The 17,975-nt window shown below is 46.5% G+C and overlaps 1 long non-coding RNA gene across 3 annotated transcripts in view; it reads right to left on the reverse strand.

Moving 5' to 3' along the window:
* The window catches only part of LOC138566384 (uncharacterized), a 58,021-nt gene extending 41,191 nt beyond the window's left edge, over positions 1-16,830 (reverse strand). Inside the window, exons 1-2 of one of the 3 annotated variants that reach the window (XR_011301928.1) lie at positions 16,743-16,830; positions 14,564-14,649 (exon numbers count right to left, since the gene is read on the reverse strand). This is a non-coding gene — a long non-coding RNA (uncharacterized lncRNA). Of the gene's footprint in view, positions 1-14,563; positions 16,707-16,742 lie in introns of those variants that run through there. The other 2 variants (XR_011301927.1, XR_011301926.1) reach the window with 2 other exon arrangements.
* Between the last annotated feature and the right edge of the window lie 1,145 nt (positions 16,831-17,975).

A 17,975-nucleotide genomic window follows, 5' to 3' on the forward strand; every position in this document is an offset into this window, starting at 1 on the left:
AATGGAGTTAGAAATTTGCAACAGGTAATAAAAGACCAAGTGATGGGTAAAGAAATTTGTGACAAAACTATGGAATATTTTTAGCTCATCAGGGCTCAGGACACACCTAAAAGATGGGGAGACCAAAATAAAGGTGGTAATGATGAAATGGAAACCAATCAAGGGCCACGTATTTGTCAGGAGCATAGGCATTTGAGGAGACAGTTAGATCTCCTACAGACATGGGACGCTGAGAGAGCCCTGTTATACTGAACACAGCAATACTATGTCAAAGCCAATAAGGCTGTAACTCGCTGTTGGCACATCAGGTTCGAATGAAAGATGGAACTAGGACCATCCGTGCCATAGAACCCGCCCAAGGTCAAATTGTTTCTTCTTCCCATCACATAAGAGTCTTTCACAGAACACTACTGCGCTTTATACATTCCGATAACACCGACTCCAAAACACAATGTCCCATTTACAACAATGTTGGTTAAACGAATTGGGTCAAGCCGATAGGCAAGGGTTAGAGCGAGAGATAATCACTTCACGCCCTTCCTCTGGTGTTAAGTAATTGCCCCCTTTATAAGGCCCTGGGTCCAGATGGTTTCCCAGCAACATTTTAAAAATCTATTTCGAGGAATTGATACCATTCTTCACAACTTTGTTTAACTTTCAGGGGGTTGGGGGGGGGGGTAAAAGTACACCCTCAATGGAAGAGGCAAAGGTGGTGCTCTTCCCTAAATCAGGGAAAGATATGACTCAATGTGGATCCTACCATCCTATAGCTCTTATCCATATCGATGCTAAGCCATATACAAAAATGTTAGCAATAAGGCTGGGAAGGCTACTTCCCAGTTTGATTCATCCCAATCAATCTGGGTTTGTTGTGGGTAGGCAAACTTTTGGACAACACCAGAAATGTAAGCCACCTGAAAGAGAAAATTAAAAAGGCTAGACTATCGGCAGGCATATTAACACTAGATGCGGAGAAGACATTTGGTTGAATGGTGTTTTTTATTTTTACGATGGAAAATATGGGATTGGATCTGGGTTTTGGTAAGAGCAAATTATAAAACCCTGATTCTACGCTTAGATATCAATGGGGCCTGTCTAATGAGATTCGAGTAACTAGGGGGACCAAACAGGGTGTCCATTGACTGTTACTGTACGCATTACACCTGGAACCTCTGTTGGCTAGAACTCTGGACGAGGTGAATATCAAGGGTATTCAATTTGGGGAACAAGATCATAAAGTAACGTCTTTTGTAGAGGACTTATTAACACCGACTGATACTTCTTCCTCTTTAGAAGCTTTAACATCAGAATTGACGCAATTTGGTGAGGTGGAGGGTTTAAAAATGTGTATAAAAAGATTTGGATGAAAATTCAAGACAGGCAAGCAACAGGAGGAAGGGAAGGCCTTGAAAACCAAATTTATATCCAAGATACGGAGCATACAATATCTGGGTATACAACTAGCAGACTTTGTGGAGACAATGTATCGAACAGACCATCTTCCTTTTCCTAGAGCCAATAAGGCAGTGGCTTAAACGCCCAATTCTTTGACAACATTGTGGATGGGAAGAATAAATGTCAAATACGATGGTTCTTCCAAAGGTGTTATGTTTTTCAGGCATTACGTATAAAGATCCCCCTGAAATCGTTTAAAACGCTAAATAAGATGCTAAAGGACTATATCCAGCAGGGCAAGAAATTCAGGTTTTCATGGAAACTGAGACATCTGTACAAAAAGGTGCAGATGGGGGTACCGAACCTGCAATTATACCCTCAGGCTACCCAATTGCGGATCATTAGGGAATGGTTTAAAGGGGACTTAGAAAAGATTTGTGTATGCATGGACAGAGCAGTAGTTGGTAAACTCCTACAGGAAGAATTATGGTGTCCGAAACATGATATATGTATAAAAGTAAAATAACTGCGCTGGTGGCGCAGATATGGTGTTCTGTCGTGACGCGATCAGAGATTCTGTTTCACTCTCATTTCACACCATTATTGCATAATCCTCAATTTACTTAGGGATTAGAACCAAGGGCATTTCAGAAGTGGGAGTAAGCAGGATGCTTGAAGATGGGTGACATGTTTGAAGGCCAGGAGATTAGATCATTTCAGCAATACAAACAGGCGTTCAAACTGAACGAAAAGGAAGACTAAGTTATGTGCAATTAATTACGCCACTGGTTAATGATCAACAAGCATCATGGGACTTATCCACATTTGAGAAATATATTTAATCAAATTCAGGCGATTGGATAATCAATGAAAGTTTGACTCAAATGGAATGCGGATACATGAAATGAGGGGAAAAGATATGGGTTTCTATGACAGAGACCAAGTGCTTGATGGCTTGGAAGGGAATCCCTAAACTGATGTGGGCACTTCAAATACCAGAAATGTGGGTGAAGGTGTTGTTACAATGGCACATAACATCGGAGAAACTTCTTGAGTACTATAGTAATGTGTCTGATAAATGTTGGCAGGGATGTAAAGAAAATGGATTCACGTATAGTGGCAATGCCCAAAAATCAAAGATTATTGGGGAAAGGTGAATGAAGCAATGAAAGATGTTTGGCTCTCAAGTAGCATAGGGAAGCGATGTTGGGTTTGGATGACATTTTGAAGGTGGCCGCAGTTTCTCTTATAGTCTTAAAACGTATAGTCTTAAAACATAAGCAACCTGTGGCCCCAACAGAACGCGAGTGGCTAATGGAATTTGGCATTAGGTCTCTTTGGAATGGGGCACTTATGTGGTGCAGGGGGAACAGAAGAAACGCAAGAAAGATTGGGAACTTTTACGTTTTGCACAAAGACTATCGTGAAAACTGGTGCCCACAAAGAATACGGATTTTGGAATGTTTCATTCAAATCTTTACTATCTGGGTTATAAGTTATGTTTGTATTAAAGTGGTAGCTGGCCAGGGGTGGGCGTGATTTTGTTCATTTTGTAGGGAAGGGTGGGTCATTAGGATCCCCCCTCCCACTACATGTCCCACCCTGGTTAAGACCCATGACTCGTCGGCTGCCCCCCAGCGGCAGGGCGGCTGCAGACTGACACGTGGGGCTGCACCACCACGTTATGTGGCAGAGCATAGACGCCATCTTTTATTAAGCCATCCCCATCTTGCTAGAAATGTGCATATCTAACCCAAGGCAGAGACACTGAACGCTGCAGAGTGACCCCCACTTGACCGCGCTCACAGAGGCCCACACTTCCCCCACCTCCCACTGCATGGCAGATCCGCTGAGAACACGTCACCAGACACAAGCAAACAAAATAAAACACTGTAGCCGTTAACCAACCTTCCGCAGTACATCATTTCCCCAGCCATGAACGGGAACATTAGGGTGTAACTGAGACCAGCCCAAGCCCTGCAGGCCCTGACCCCTGCACCAAGCCCCCCCACCCAACTATAGACGGCGTGGCGCCTCGCACCCATACCCACCCCGAAAACCCTTGCAACATGTAGAAACCATTTATGTAATATGTGCCTTGTTGACTAACGTTTGCTGCTAATGTAAAGGAGAATGGGTAAAGAGAAAAATGTGCAACCGATATTGTATATAATGAAGAGATGTACAAAGACTGGACAGCAGATAACAGTGAATAATAACCTGTGTTGCTCTCTTTATACACACCTGCCTGATACTACCTCATGTTCGTATGTCAACTGTAGATGTGAAATGGTATGTAAAAAAGCATGATCCCCAGCTAGTATCCCATGTTAATGCAAATACATACGAGTGCTTTTAGAAACCTCATGTGTTGTTAGTCGCCCCTCACCCATACGACAGTAAACCGCCTTGTGCAAGATGCCACGCACAGAGCTGCAAGGCCATTTCCCCCTCCTCCTGCCCAGGCCCCCTCTCGAAACAGCACAGCCCTGCCTTCCCTCACGATCCTGCTGGACCCTTTTCAAGCATCCACCACCCTCCCCCGTGTCAGAGGCCGCCACAGCCTGACTCCATGACTTACGAGCTACCTGGTCCTAAATCCCACCGCCTTTCAGGCACCAGTCACATGCCCCCCACGGGCCAGTAGTACCTCCATCGACCCCGAGTTAATAACCCTAGAAAGGGGGGCACCCACACGTGTACCAACAGATCATAATACCATCCCTCACAGAATTGGCAAGGATGGTTAGTCGAGCAACCCCACCCATGCCCCCGACTACACCCATGAGACCTGATTGTTTGAACCCAAGGTATCCCCCAAACTGATGTATTGAGACACTCCAGATCGCATATCAATGTTCCTGGCCATGTATTGATCTAAGGTCAGCGCTTACAAGAGTTGCAAATCAACAGGACACATGAAGTGTGACGAATGGGTGGGAAGTGTGGCCAAAATGGCAAATGTTAGTTTAGTTATAAATTGTTGTTACAAGGCATGTCCGGCCCGGCGCTACACCCCGATGAGCCCAGCTGACCTCCCACCCCATGTGGCGCAGCACCAACGTCCGCCAATCCTGGAGAAGCAACTGTATACATTGTATACCACCTAGCCATCACCACCCAATCCCTAAGAGTCTGTGGCCCCTATAGCTTACTTCATGCATGACGTGTATTTGTAATATAATCGACTGTCTTTGCTATTGTCAGACAGAGCGCTCTCAGAGTTTTCAGAGTCCTTTGCATGCCCTATATTGAATTATATAAAGCTCTTTTGATCTCACCCGCACTTGGTCCTGGCCTCATTCCCCTTCTGGGGTGTGTCCATTATTGCCTCTCACTAAGGGGGGGGGTGCGTTTCTGGGGACACTCATTCAGTTTCTTTATTATTGACAAACAAAAATATTAATAAATATTTTTGATTAGCAAATAGACCCATTTGATTAGCAATTTCGTACTAATATTGTTACTGTCACCACAAGTTATTTATAACCAAGGCATGAAATGAACAACAATCCAGTAGTTTGGAATCAGGCCTTGCAAGTTATTTAAACTTCAGCTAAATGACTGAACCTAGGAGAAATGCACTCTAGCGATAGCAATGGAGGACAACACATTTAAAATGTGATTTCTGTAAAATGGTGCATGTCACCGCAAACCCACTTTATTTTGCACTCTGAGGCCACCCAGAGGCCAGCCATGCACAGTGAAACTTTTGACATTTACTGCAAACAATGTAAATGTGAAATAAAAGTTTAAAACATCTCGTGAAAATGCTACTCATCTACTCTACTATGCCAGTGGGTAGACTGACTTTGACTTTGCGAGCCATAGATGAGTGTCTAAAATGTAAAACGTTGGCATGAATGGACACAAATAGATATGACACTGCCTCGTACTTTTCTGTCAGTGATTTTCCTTTCAACTGATAGTCGAAGTGTGGAGATGTAGGATTGTTCGGGATGGATTGATAGAGCATTGTTGATGGCCATAAGACAAATAATGAAGGTGTGGAAATCCAGGAAGAAGCCACATTGCGAGAACAGTGTGTCGGATATGCGGACGCTGTCTTGGTATGAGAAGACTCAGGCAGTTCGACAAAATCGGGAAACTGAGTACGAGGAGAGATGGGGGTCATTCAGGGATTTATTTGGATGAGGTGTAGGCTTTGGTTTATTTTGTGGATATTGAGGTTGGGGATTGGTAGGGGTGTATGTTTTGTCCTTTTTTTTGTGTTTTGTGTTGTCACGTCTTGCCATGGGATAGGAGGGTGGGGATGTTTTCGGATTTCGTTTTGAATAGCTGTTACTTTAGTAATAATTTGCATTTTGTTGCACTGATGTATATGGAGTAATATTTTGCTTGTTCCCATTCTGTTGTTACTCAGTTGTATTATGTTTTGTATAATTATTAAATAAAGTTGATTTAAAAAAAACAAAAAAAAACACAAATAGATATGATAAAAAGGTTCTGAAAAGTGTTGGTCAGCTGTCTCCTGCTGGTGGTAATATGTCATACAACCATACTCAAACCAAAGCGAGCTCTGGAGGTTAACTACAGTGTTTGGTATTGCAGTAGATCTGTAGATGTACAGACTGGGTGGAACTATTGATCGCTACTTTGCGTAAGCATATAGTTCACTTTGTGTATTCATTATGTAAGAAGAAAAAGACAGAGTGGATTGCGAAGCAGGCAGAGAACTGTGCAGACTAGGTGGAGTATCGTAAATCGTGGTCCTCTCACTTTCAGGGTACCTTGTATAAAGCAACAGAATAATATAGAATTTCTAGGAATATGGGTTTGGTCATGGGTTGAGCACCAGTTGAAAGAATTATGAATGCAACCTACAGGTTACAGAACTAGGTTTGCCATCAAAAGCATGTGATCATGTACATTTTCATAAGTGTTCACTCGTCAATATGCTGCATCTTACACAACAAAATGAAATATAGTAGACACTATAAAATTTAGATGCACCAACCTAAACTTTACTGTAAAGCATGGCGATCATGCAGTGTTTTACAGTTTCAATACTGCAATTATGAATTATGTAACATACATTTTATGTATGGAATTGCATTACTATTTAAAGAAATCTATATAAAGTTTGCACATACTGGTATGCCAGACAGGATATAGAAAGCTTAATCAAAGAAGTATCATCCCGATTTTCTGGTTTGCAATTATTTGAAAAATATAAAAAAAAAAAAAAAAAAAAAAAAAAAAAAAACTTAGCACTCCCACACATGCCTTCAGGAGTTAAGAGTGGAGAGGATTACTGCTGCACTTTCTCACCATTAGCAGTTGATGAGACCAGAGGAAAGAGGGTGAAGAGAGCATCAAAAGGCAAGAGGAATTTAGGGCAAGCTGTGCTTTCATTGAAGAGGGCAATTTAAGTAGCTAGCTTTGCTACACTGGTGTCCGTTTGATTAACAAACCTACAGAACTTGCTTAGCAAATTGCTTTGCGACTGCTTAGTTTATGCCTTGTCTAGAATAGCATAACAGGAGAAAGAACAGAATGGGGACTATAAGAATGACTGTTTGAAAGCTCACGTTAAAGTCAATGAAAATAAACTATTTGGTTACGGTGATCCACTGGCGTGAAGTGTGAAAATTCCCCCATGGAGGTGCCACAAAACAAATGAGTTATCAAGTATGAAAATACATTGTGCTTGCTGAGCAGTTGCAAGCAGAACTAACATAGATATGTAATAAATGAAATATGCATACATTTGAAAACATACATGGACCAACGATTGGCATTTTGGCAGGTAAACGGAACTGATAATGTGCATCTGTAACAATTTTATAGAGGTATGATGTGCACATTTGAAGACACTGTCTTCATTAATTGCAAAATACCAAGGAACTAATGACCATCCTCCGTGAAATTCAATCACCCATACCTCCCCCCCCCCCCCGATTACATTCCTAAAAATAAACTCTGGTGCACCAATATACAAAATGCCCTGGCGGGTAAAATTAGCTTGCTCCAAACCAAAATTGCCAATAAAAATAAGCTTCCCTGCTCCTGCCAACGGAGTCTACACCTCAGAAACAGCTTCCTCTAAACCAGCCTAACACCCCTCACCCAGACAAATAATTATATTAGAGACAGAAAAAAAAATCATACTATCTCTAAAGCTATCCAACTGCAAAGGAGATAATTGCCCTGCCCAAATTATAAAAGATGCAGATAGAGACTTAGCCCCCTTCATCTCTAAACTCAACAATGCATCCTTTAAGTCTAACCTAGTGCCTAATAACCTAAAACAATCGTGGGTGCTTCCCTTGCTAAAATAAATAAATAAAAATTTTTAAAAAAAAACACTTGACCCCGCAATTCTGACTAATTACAGACCCATCACCACCGTCCCATTTCTGCTTAAAATAATTGACAGAGTAGCTTACCTGCAAATTCAGGACTACTTAGAAACTAACAATTTACTAGGCTCACGTCAATCTGGCTTCCGTCCCCTTCATGGTACTGAAACAGCCCCGATTGACCCTAAGACCCAAATTGACGAGTTGAAGGACAATGGCAAATCAGCTATGCTACTCCTCCTTGACCTATCTGTGGCCTACGCCTTGGTAGATCACGCAGTCTTATGCAATCACCTCAGTTCCGCCGCTCATTTTTCAAGTGATGCCATAACTTGGGTACAATCCTTCCTTGCAAACCGGACAATGAGAGTCTTCTCCCCCCTAGCAGCCGCTGATCCCACACAAGTTTCATGCGGTGTCCCTCAAGAATCACGTGCATCTCCGACGATGTAGAACATCTTTACTAAACCTTTGTTTGACAAGTTGGACAGACTGGGTGTCATCTACACTAATTACGCAGATGACACTTAGATCCTTATCCCCCTTTCGGGCAACTTCTTGGAAGACACGGCCTTAGTAAATAAGATATATCTCCTCATTCAGGCATGGATGGCATCTCACGGCCTCTGCTTGAATGACAACAAAACAGTTACTGATCCTCGGCTCAGAGTTGGCCATCAAAAAACTCGACCCGAACTATGCCTCATTCAACATCGACAATGTCATCAAAGTGATGCCTGCAGTCAAAACCCTCGGGGTCCATCTCGACTCAGCGCTCACCTTCAAGAAACAAACTAACTCACTAGCATCTTCCACTGCATATACTTGTAAATTGATCTGAGCATGTAGACCATTTCTAACTGAAACTAGCTGCATTACACTAGCTAATGCACTCATCATATCCAAGCTGGATTACTGGAATGCTCTATATGCAGGATCTAACAAGTATATCCTTGATAAACTCCAAACTCTCCAAAATAACACTATTAGAGAAGCTTTAAATATTCTTAATAGAGCTCATATCTCCACCTCCAGAAAAAATATCCATTGGCTAAAAATCAAAGACAGGATTGCCCTCAAAACCCTCTCCCTCACCTCTAAATGTCTTAACAACATAGCTCCCCCCTACCTGGTAAACAGAGTCAACAAGAGAATCTCAAACCGTCCCACTAGAATGACCAATGCCTATACTTTAGTGGTGCCCAGATACAAAAAGCACAGCTGGTGGCTCCAGTTTTTTCGGTCATAGCTGCTCAAACTTCGAACAGACTCCCTCTTGATCTCAGAATGGACCAACCCTACCCTAGCTTCAGGCGGAAAGTCCTCCCCTGGATACGTTCCAATGACACTTAGCTCGACCTCCCCACTGCCACTTGCTCTAGAGACCCCTGATGATTGTAACTAGATTAATTGGTTTCTGGTCAACTAACTTTAACTGTATTTTTGTACTTGCTTGTACATGCACCTTGTTTCTAATTTGAACTGTATAACTGTATTTTCCTGTAACCAAGTTCTCAAGTATCCTTGTATTGTCTGCGCCCAGCTACCTTTTGGGTTTGGTTTTGCGCTATACCAAATAAACAAACAAACGTGTATTTATGCACTTTAAATGCAATACAGGATCACCCACATGAATAGAGTTTAATCTAACAAGCTTTGGAATTGGCAATGCTCCGATTACTTTGCGGTAATTTTCTTACTCCTAGTCCTACTCTTCCTCGTCACAGTACTTACCCTATGAGGCCCTTACCTCCAACACAGGACCTTCTTGTATCCCCTACAACCCCTGCCCTCAACCCACGTCACCCAGTTCACAAAACCAAGCCGGAGCATGGGACCGTCCCCGCAGGGAGGAGAGTAGGGTCGTCAGGACTGCGACGAGGAAAGTAGGACTAGGAGTAATGAAGATTACCGGTAAGTAATCAGAGCATTCCACTCTTCTTCGTCCCAGTACTTACCTCGTGGAGGTATACCATAGCAGCAACAGGGAAAAGGTCCCAATGAGAGAAAGAGCCAAAAATAGTGCAGAAAACACACACCTTTAAAAACTCCAAGTCACATCCCCACTGACAAAACCCCAACCCCGAAGGAAACAACCCCCCACCCCGCGCCGCCCCGAGTGGGAGACACTCAACCGATAGTGATTGATGAAAGTGCTTTGATTTGCCCAGGTGGCAGCCCCACAAATCTCCTGTAGAGAAACCCCCCTAGAATTGGCACGCTGGAAGCCACCAAACCCCTTGTGGACCGCCCCTAAATGTGCGCAGGTACAGGCAGGCGAGAAGCCACACAGGCCATGGAGACGACACAGATCCACCGGCTAATGGAAACCACCAAGGCCTTGCGACCAGCACCAGCAGGGCCAAAAGTAAGTCAGCAGACATTGCCTGAAAGGGCCAGTCCTAGCCAAATACTCAACACCTCCTGCCACAACATCAATGGCATGCCAAGCCACCTATGTTGTTAGCGGATCCTGAAAAGTCAGGGAGAACCAGATCGTGAGAGGTGTGAAACTGAGACACACCTTTAGGGAGGAACTTCGGATCACACCTCAACACTGATTCCAGCAGCACCCTCAGGAAAGGGGGAGGAGGTGACACAATAGAGCCACTTTCTCCCCCAGGCTACGTGCAGGGATAGTGATAAGATAAGTCTTCAGAGGAAGATGTTTGATGTCAATCTCAGAAATGGGCTCAAAAGGAGGCCCTTGAAGGAACCGTAAGACAAGAGGGAGATCCGAAGGGGGAAGCCCTTTAAAAGTACAAGGACGGGAAGAAGACAGACCCATGAGAATCTTCCCCACCAACACCTCCCCATCCAGATAACCATCAGAGTCCCTCTCGCCCAAGGGGAATTTTATGGAAGCCCATTGAGAGTAAACGTGGAGACCGCCAGGCCTTTGTCAAAACCCTCCTGGAGGATCGCGGGCAGACCAGAACTCAGGGGAGAGATCCCAGACCGCCCACCCCAATCCCAGAAATGGCCCCAATGCCTGCCATACGCCTTCTGTGTAGAGGGGTACGAGCATTCATGATAGATGACCACACAACCTGAAACATCGACCTAGACCGTGCAATAGCCATACTGCACATTGAATCAGTCGGACTCCAAACCCCAGACCCCACTGCGGGAGACATGGCCACTGGAACCAGCCAAGGCTCCTGGGACTGAAGCTCCAACAGAGAGGGGAAACCAACTCCGGCAGGACCAGAACGGATCAACCAACAACAGTCGACCTGGACACGCTGATGGGCTGAACCACCCAGGGAAGATGGGGAAGAGGCGGGAATGCATAAAAGAGACTCCAAGGCTACTGCACCGAGAGGGCGTCCACTCCCCAATCACCCTCGGCCTGAAACCTGGGGAACCCTTGCCGCGGTGGGAGAGAAACAGATCTAGAACAGGGGTACCGAATCTGACACTTATCTCCGTAAAGACCTGGTCCGCTAGAACCAGTTCTGCAGAGGGGGGAAACCGGCGGCTGAGAAGATCCGCTCGAACATTGTTCACCCCGACATGTGAGGCCACCAGGGACATCAGATGAGATTCCCTCCACAAACCTATCTGAGCAGCCAGAGCATTCAAGAAGCGGCCGGTACCCCATGGCGGTTAACATAAGCCAAGGCTGTCTTATTGTGCGTCCGGAACAAAACCAGCCAGCCTTCCAGAAATACCTTGAAGTACACCGGAGCCCGGAGAATGACAACTCTCTCCAACTGGATGAGAGGCAGCTCTCCACAAGTTCCCACAGCCCCTGGGCCAAGAGTACCCCCAATGTTGCCTCCCCAACCTCTTCCGCTGGCGTCCGTAGTAAGAGTGGTCACAGGAGGAAGGACCAGGGACACTCATGCCCAGAGATTCGGAACCCCCAACCACCACAGCAGGGAGACCCTCAGAGCCGGGGACACCGGGATCAAAGCTTCGTAAGCTTGAGATGTCAGGAGCCAGTGGGAGAGAAGATGCGACACCAGAGGACGCAAATGAAGACGCGCCCAAGGAACCAGAAACACATAAGATGCCATGTGCCCCTGCAACTTGAGCAATAGGTGAGCAGAGAAAACGCCTCCCGATAATCCTGCCCAGAACAGCCAGCAAGCGATGGACCCTCTCCTGGGACAGAAACACCCTCTGCATCCTGGTGCAAATCTCAGCCCTGATTAAAACTAGATCACGAGAGGGCTCCAGCGGAGACTTCTGCCAGTTCACTAGAAACCCCCAGTCCCGCAATGCCTGGCAGACCAACTGGAGAGGAGTCAGGACTGTCCACCGGAGAGCCGCCTTGACCAACCAATCGTCCAGGTAGGGAAAAAATCTGAATGCCCCTCAGGTGCAAATGTGCCACCAGGGGAGGAACTAGCTTGGTGAACACTCTGTGGGATGAGCACAACCCGAACGGGAGCACACATGAAGAACTTCAAGTGACACGGGCGGAGAGCCACATGGCAATTGCATCCTGGAGATCCAGAGATGCCACCCAGTCCCCCCATGCACAACATCGGGAGAATGTTCTGCAAAGTCTCCATTTTGAAGCCTTCCTTCCAGACAAAGCAGTTCAGGGCCTTGAGTTCCAAAATTAGGCGATACTTCCCTGAAGGTTTGGGGACCAGGAGCACCCACAAGTAGAAACCCTGACCCCGAAACGGGAATGGAACAGGCATGATGGCCTTCTTCAGCCTCAACTCAGAGAGAGCATTTTCCATAGCCAACCTCTTGGTCCGAGACCTGGGTACAACAGTCCGAACCATGCAAACCTGGACATGTGGAGATAGAAAGTCCACTTGATAACCCCTCTGAATGGTGTCCCGAACCCAGGAATTCTAGCACCACCCGCCCCACACAAGAAAAAACTGCCAGAGATGGCCGCCCACCACCCTGTCCAAACAGTCAGGATTTCTGTACCAGACCAGGATGTGAAGAGTGCTACCCTTAAACCCCTGCTCCCCCCCTCCAATCTCGGAAAAGATGGAGAGACCTTCCGGGCACTGCCCCAGAGGAAGACTTTTTCGTCGTGGAAGTTTATCAGCAGGTTGGTCAGCCCGAAATACTTTATGCACTTTATCCTCAAGCGTATCACCAAAAAGTTTGGACCTGCCAAAAGGAAGTTTTAGGGCAGCCGCCTTCCAAGAACCTTCTGTTTTCCAATCCTGCAGAGGCACATGCCTCCAGGCCGACACACCAGCTGCCATGGCCAAGCCACGCACCCCATCAAATGCCAGATCGGACAAAAGTTCAACATATCTCTGCAGCTCCAACAGCAAAGGGGAACAGTCGGAACACCCATCCATGACCCTTTTCAATTTCCTGAAACCATTCAGAACAGTTTCTGCTGTGTAGTAACCGTAGATATTTGCCCCGAGGGCCAGATGCGCCCCAGCATGAACCTTCTTCAGGCTGGAATTAACCTTATGGTCCACCGGGTCCCGGACAGCTGCCTCCTCTGTCGACAGAGGAGCGACCCACCAGGCTGGCGAAGATATCATCAACCTCAATTGGATCCGAGAGCACAATCTCGTCCCCTTTCAATGGTTAGAGCTTGGCCATAAAGCAGGGCATTGCAATCTTCTCTGGGTCACGCCATTCCCGAAGGATTTTATACCGGATATCAGACACCAATGGCAACCCCATCCTTGGGGTATGCATATAATGGCAAATAGTAGTGTCAGCTCCCTCCACTGGTACCAGGGTCTCTAAGAACCCCATGCAGTCCCAAACTTGAGCAAACACCCCTTCCCTGTCCAAATATGTCACTTCTGCATCAGCCAATGAAGAACAGGAAGAGGCAGAGGACTCAGTACCAGAAGAGGAGGATGAAGAAAGACACCAGCGCTTGTGCCCATGCGCATGGCTAGGACCTCTCCAGCATGAAGCTTCAGCAACTCAATTCTTTCCTGGTTAAGGAAAAATGCTTAGACTTCTTTTTCCTCTTGTGTAGTTTAGAGGAAGAGGACGAAGACAAGACAAGGTGCCTAAGCTTTGCAGAATGGTTACCCATGGCGTGCACAGACAACTAACACACGACCATGCCAAGTTACCAAACTTAAAACTGAAAAGTCAGGAGAACCCCCACCAATGGGGAAGACCAAACCATATATCCCCATGGAAACGGGCCGTGCCTTCACAATTCACCTCCCCTCCGGAGGCGGAACCCATCTGCCTTTGGAAAAACAACATTGGGACATACATTAAAGGAGCCAGCATGCTGTGCTGAAAAACGATCTGCCCCACCGGCAGGAGAGAACCCATCAGCACATATGAAGCCCCCCCCCCCCCCCCCCACTGCCTTACTGCAACCCGGGCCCTGATGCCGCCACACCAGCGTAGAGCCCAGCAAAAAAATGGGTGAGGCACTCCTGTGCAATCGAGACCCCAAGCCCCGCAGGGGGCCCGGGAGCAACTCTGCACCTGAAGGAGCCAAAGGCTCTGTCACGCAGCCCCATCAGTGGGGCCAGCAATCGTCATTCCCTGGAGCCCTGCAGTCCAACCTGCCAGGCAGGCAAAATTAAACTGGGTGACGTGGGTTGAGGGGAGAAGTTACAGGGGATACAATAAATAAAAGGTCCTGTGTCGGAGGCAGGGGCCTCATAAGTACTGGGACGAGGAAGAGCGTACGTGGAGGTAATGTGCATGTCTTTGAGTCAACAAAAGTATAAACCCAATACCTTCAAATTGGCATTTTTTGCAGCCAATATTGCTTAGAAAAACATTAAATTGATAAGTGTGTCACACAGAAAAGAAATGTTCAACTTCTGACAGGTATAAATCCGTTTGCGATCAAGTCTACAGAACGCATGTCACCCACACAATAAGATTATAGATGGTTAGATTGAAAACACTCGTTCGCTCACCTTAGCCGGGGATGCAAGTTTTCCGTAAAGACTAATCAGGGACTACATGGATTCAAAGTATACCGCTTGTCCACGCGGATGATTGGCTGTTGAACGAAAAGAATATAAAAGTTAGTATCAACACAATGTAATTTCAAAGAGCAGCATACATGCTGTTTTAATGTTAACGGGTTGAATATGCGCTCTGCTTTATTTTGGACATCTGACGGTGCGCAATAGGCTCGTACTTACCTATATAATCACAGCTGTATGAAAAAAATGAGCTGCAGTCCCGCTATTACAGGCAAAGCAGGGAACACGCGCGACTCAGATGGCCAGGCACACACCCCTCCCCCATCACAAGGCCAAGGTCTCCTCTTCCAGCAAACCTGATGGGGGAAGTGACGTCACGTTAGAGTTGACAGTTCAATCAGCCACTCAATACAAGGCAGAACGTGAAGAGAACCTATCGGCTTTCACCGTGTGGGTGGAGCTTTCGCGATCACATTTCAGAGAAGGACGACCCTGCTGGTGATTCGGGGAAAATGTGACAGAAAGCCGCTGTAGTTGAAGCTGTGGTCGCGTGCATTGCCGATTACCCGAGTTTTACCACTGCAGCATGCCGACGGGCTCTGGGGACAGTCCACCGCCCCCAAAGGTCATCAGTCACGATAGGCTTTAAAGAAAGGAGCCTGATCGGATCATAATTGGAAACAGGATGTTCTATGGCAAGAGCAAGAAACAGACCGCACTCGCGGAACACCGAAAAATACAAAAATGTTAAGCACGATGAAAAAAAAAGCCATCTCTTGAAGCATGAGGAAATGGATACAACGTGTAGCAAAACATGACAATGAGTACAAATTGTTAAAAAGAAATACCGGAATTGTCAGTGGATTTAAAGAAAATATGAAATGATGAAATGTGGGAAACCTTTCGCAAGTTATAAGTAAGGCAACTAAAAGAATAAGAGCGGATAAGAAACTAATAGACAACATGTGGGGGATATGGACTAACTGTATGAGTGGGAAAGCGTTAAATGCGGAGTGAAAAATACCCGCAACTGATAAAGAAGGAAACGTGGAGGGAAAACTAAGCGAATAGGCTCATGACAGCTGATATCTATTGTGCGTATATATATTTAGATTAAAAAAAATAACCAGAATGGGGAATTATTGCCATGAGGCTACCGCGATAAGACAGCGATCGTGTTAAAAAAAAATAAAAAAAAATAGCAACTGTCGGCTGAGTGGTCCCCACCACCCCTACCTTAAAGTGGGAAGGCTGCCAAGTCTAGGTTTCTTCTTTACATCGAACAGCTCTCGCCCGACAGATTTTAGGGAATGGGGCATGCATGAGGACCAAGATCACATACAACCCATCTTTTAAGTACAATTTCGGGAAATCGTGGTAGAAAACTAGCAGGGGACGTAGCTTTCTAAACACGCGTTTCACGGCTTCATTTTGTGGCCGATTTCCGCCACTAGTAAGCATATCACGGAATTATGGGTTCACATGTCCAAAGCGAATGTTACCGAAACAGGGGGGGGGGGCAAGATCAATCCGAAGACAAACCTGAATTCCAAGGCTAGTGCATATAATGCACCGACCGCTGTCCCAGGCGCTGCGCAATCAAAACTACCAGGTCTGCCGGCGCCTTAGAAGGCACTTGAACTTGAACACGGGATGTCCCTTTTCCAGTAGCGTCCGCAGCTCATTCCCACCAAAGGGCAACATTCTTGGTCTTCTCTCGTGAGTCAGCGACCGCACCTCTTAAGTGTAGGGAGGGGGGGCACACAACTCGCCAGACATCTCCCCCCACACCCCATTGCATCTGCCTTCCGAGGGCCAGACCGTTTATACCCGCTGCTTCCGCGCACACCACTGCGTGGAGGTCCCGATACCCATACCGCGTGAATCCTTACTACCCAGACCCCGCACGTCCACTACTGCGCATGGCCCCCTTCGCCTGTGAAAATGGCGGCCGGCCTCTCGGCGCTGACTGGAATGTCATTTCCTCCCATTTCTCCACACCTCCGGGGAGCGAGCAGTGAGAGTACCCGCTGGGCAGTATGTTGGTACCCTGCAGAGATCTTCCTCTTTGCCGCCAGAGCTCCTCCCTATAATGCTTGCCAACCTCCCCCCAGGTCACTGCCCAGAAGCTACGAGCAGCCGCATGGAAGCCCCTCGGTGCACTAACCTGTGGCCACAAGCACCCGGATGTAGCGTCGGCTGCCGCCGTTTCGTTCGCGACGCTGCCCCGGGGTGGAAAATTACCCGGATGGAGCTGCAGCGCATCTCTACTGTATAATACTGTACAGTAAGCTTAGACATAGAGAAGGGACGTCAGCGGCACGCTCGGCGGTCGCATTCTGTCAGTAATGCCTAAACCGGATAGCCATTTTGGACGTGTTGTATTTGTCTTTCAAACGATGGAAACCCTGTCGTTATCGGTTGAAGAAAGCGATGTTCTTCAAGACGCCCAATACATGTTACCCTTGATGTAATAAATAGCAAATACATATGATGTGTGCGTATTAGAACGAATACTAATTTATTTTAATATGCACGCTAGTAACATTGTCATTATATGGTTTCAAATCCGTTCGAACATGACCTCAAAGTACAGACACGCTCGGGGTCAGAGTCATTTCACATTGGTCATTGGGCGTTTGATCCAAATTCAAAGGTAAGGATTGTAACATGCATGCGAACGTTTTGCCACAGCTGGAGGGAAATGTTAAAGAAATCAGGAGAATAGAATTTCCCTTTGTATTAAACTGAGGTTAAAACATATTTTAGGAGGTAGAAAGTAAAAAAAAAATAGCAGCATTTATGGTGAAAAAATCGGGAGGGTTGGCAACTCGGCATGTATGTTGTAATGAAACATTGGCAGATGCAACACTTAACTTCACTGGTAGAAGTGTACACAAAAAAGCAATAGAACTGAGCCATTGGTTTTGGATGTGATGACAGTGGCCCTCATTACGAGTTTGGCCGGTAGCCATGCCGCTATTGGCGGCATGGCTGCCGCCGAAATCGCGTCCGGGTCCTCGGAATGAGGACTTACCGGGCCATTCCGAGTTCAGATGGCCCGGTAATTCCTCCCTCAAGGACCTGGACACGGTCAAATGCAAATGGGAGAGGGAGCAAACAACGGGCCATAACGAGATGGCCCGTTGTTTGCTCCCTCTTCCCCTCGCGGGACCCGGTAAGCACGTCTGGTTTTCCCAGGCGTGCTTAACGTGTCCCGGGAGAGGACCTCGTAATGTGGCGGAACGGGTTGAACGGCGCCGTCACCTTTTACAGCGCCGTTTAACCCGTTCCGCCAGGGTCGTAATGAGGCCCAGTGACTTCAGGTTCAGGCTCCCCGGTCGCACTGACATGGACGGGAACGCTCTGTTTACTTATACTGCATGCAGCAGAGTGGAAT

The sequence above is a fragment of the Ambystoma mexicanum genome, chromosome 2p (genome assembly GCF_040938575.1).
Source record: "Ambystoma mexicanum isolate Mex_15411 chromosome 2p, UKY_AmexF1_1, whole genome shotgun sequence".
In the NCBI taxonomy this organism is placed as follows: domain Eukaryota; kingdom Metazoa; phylum Chordata; class Amphibia; order Caudata; family Ambystomatidae; genus Ambystoma; species Ambystoma mexicanum.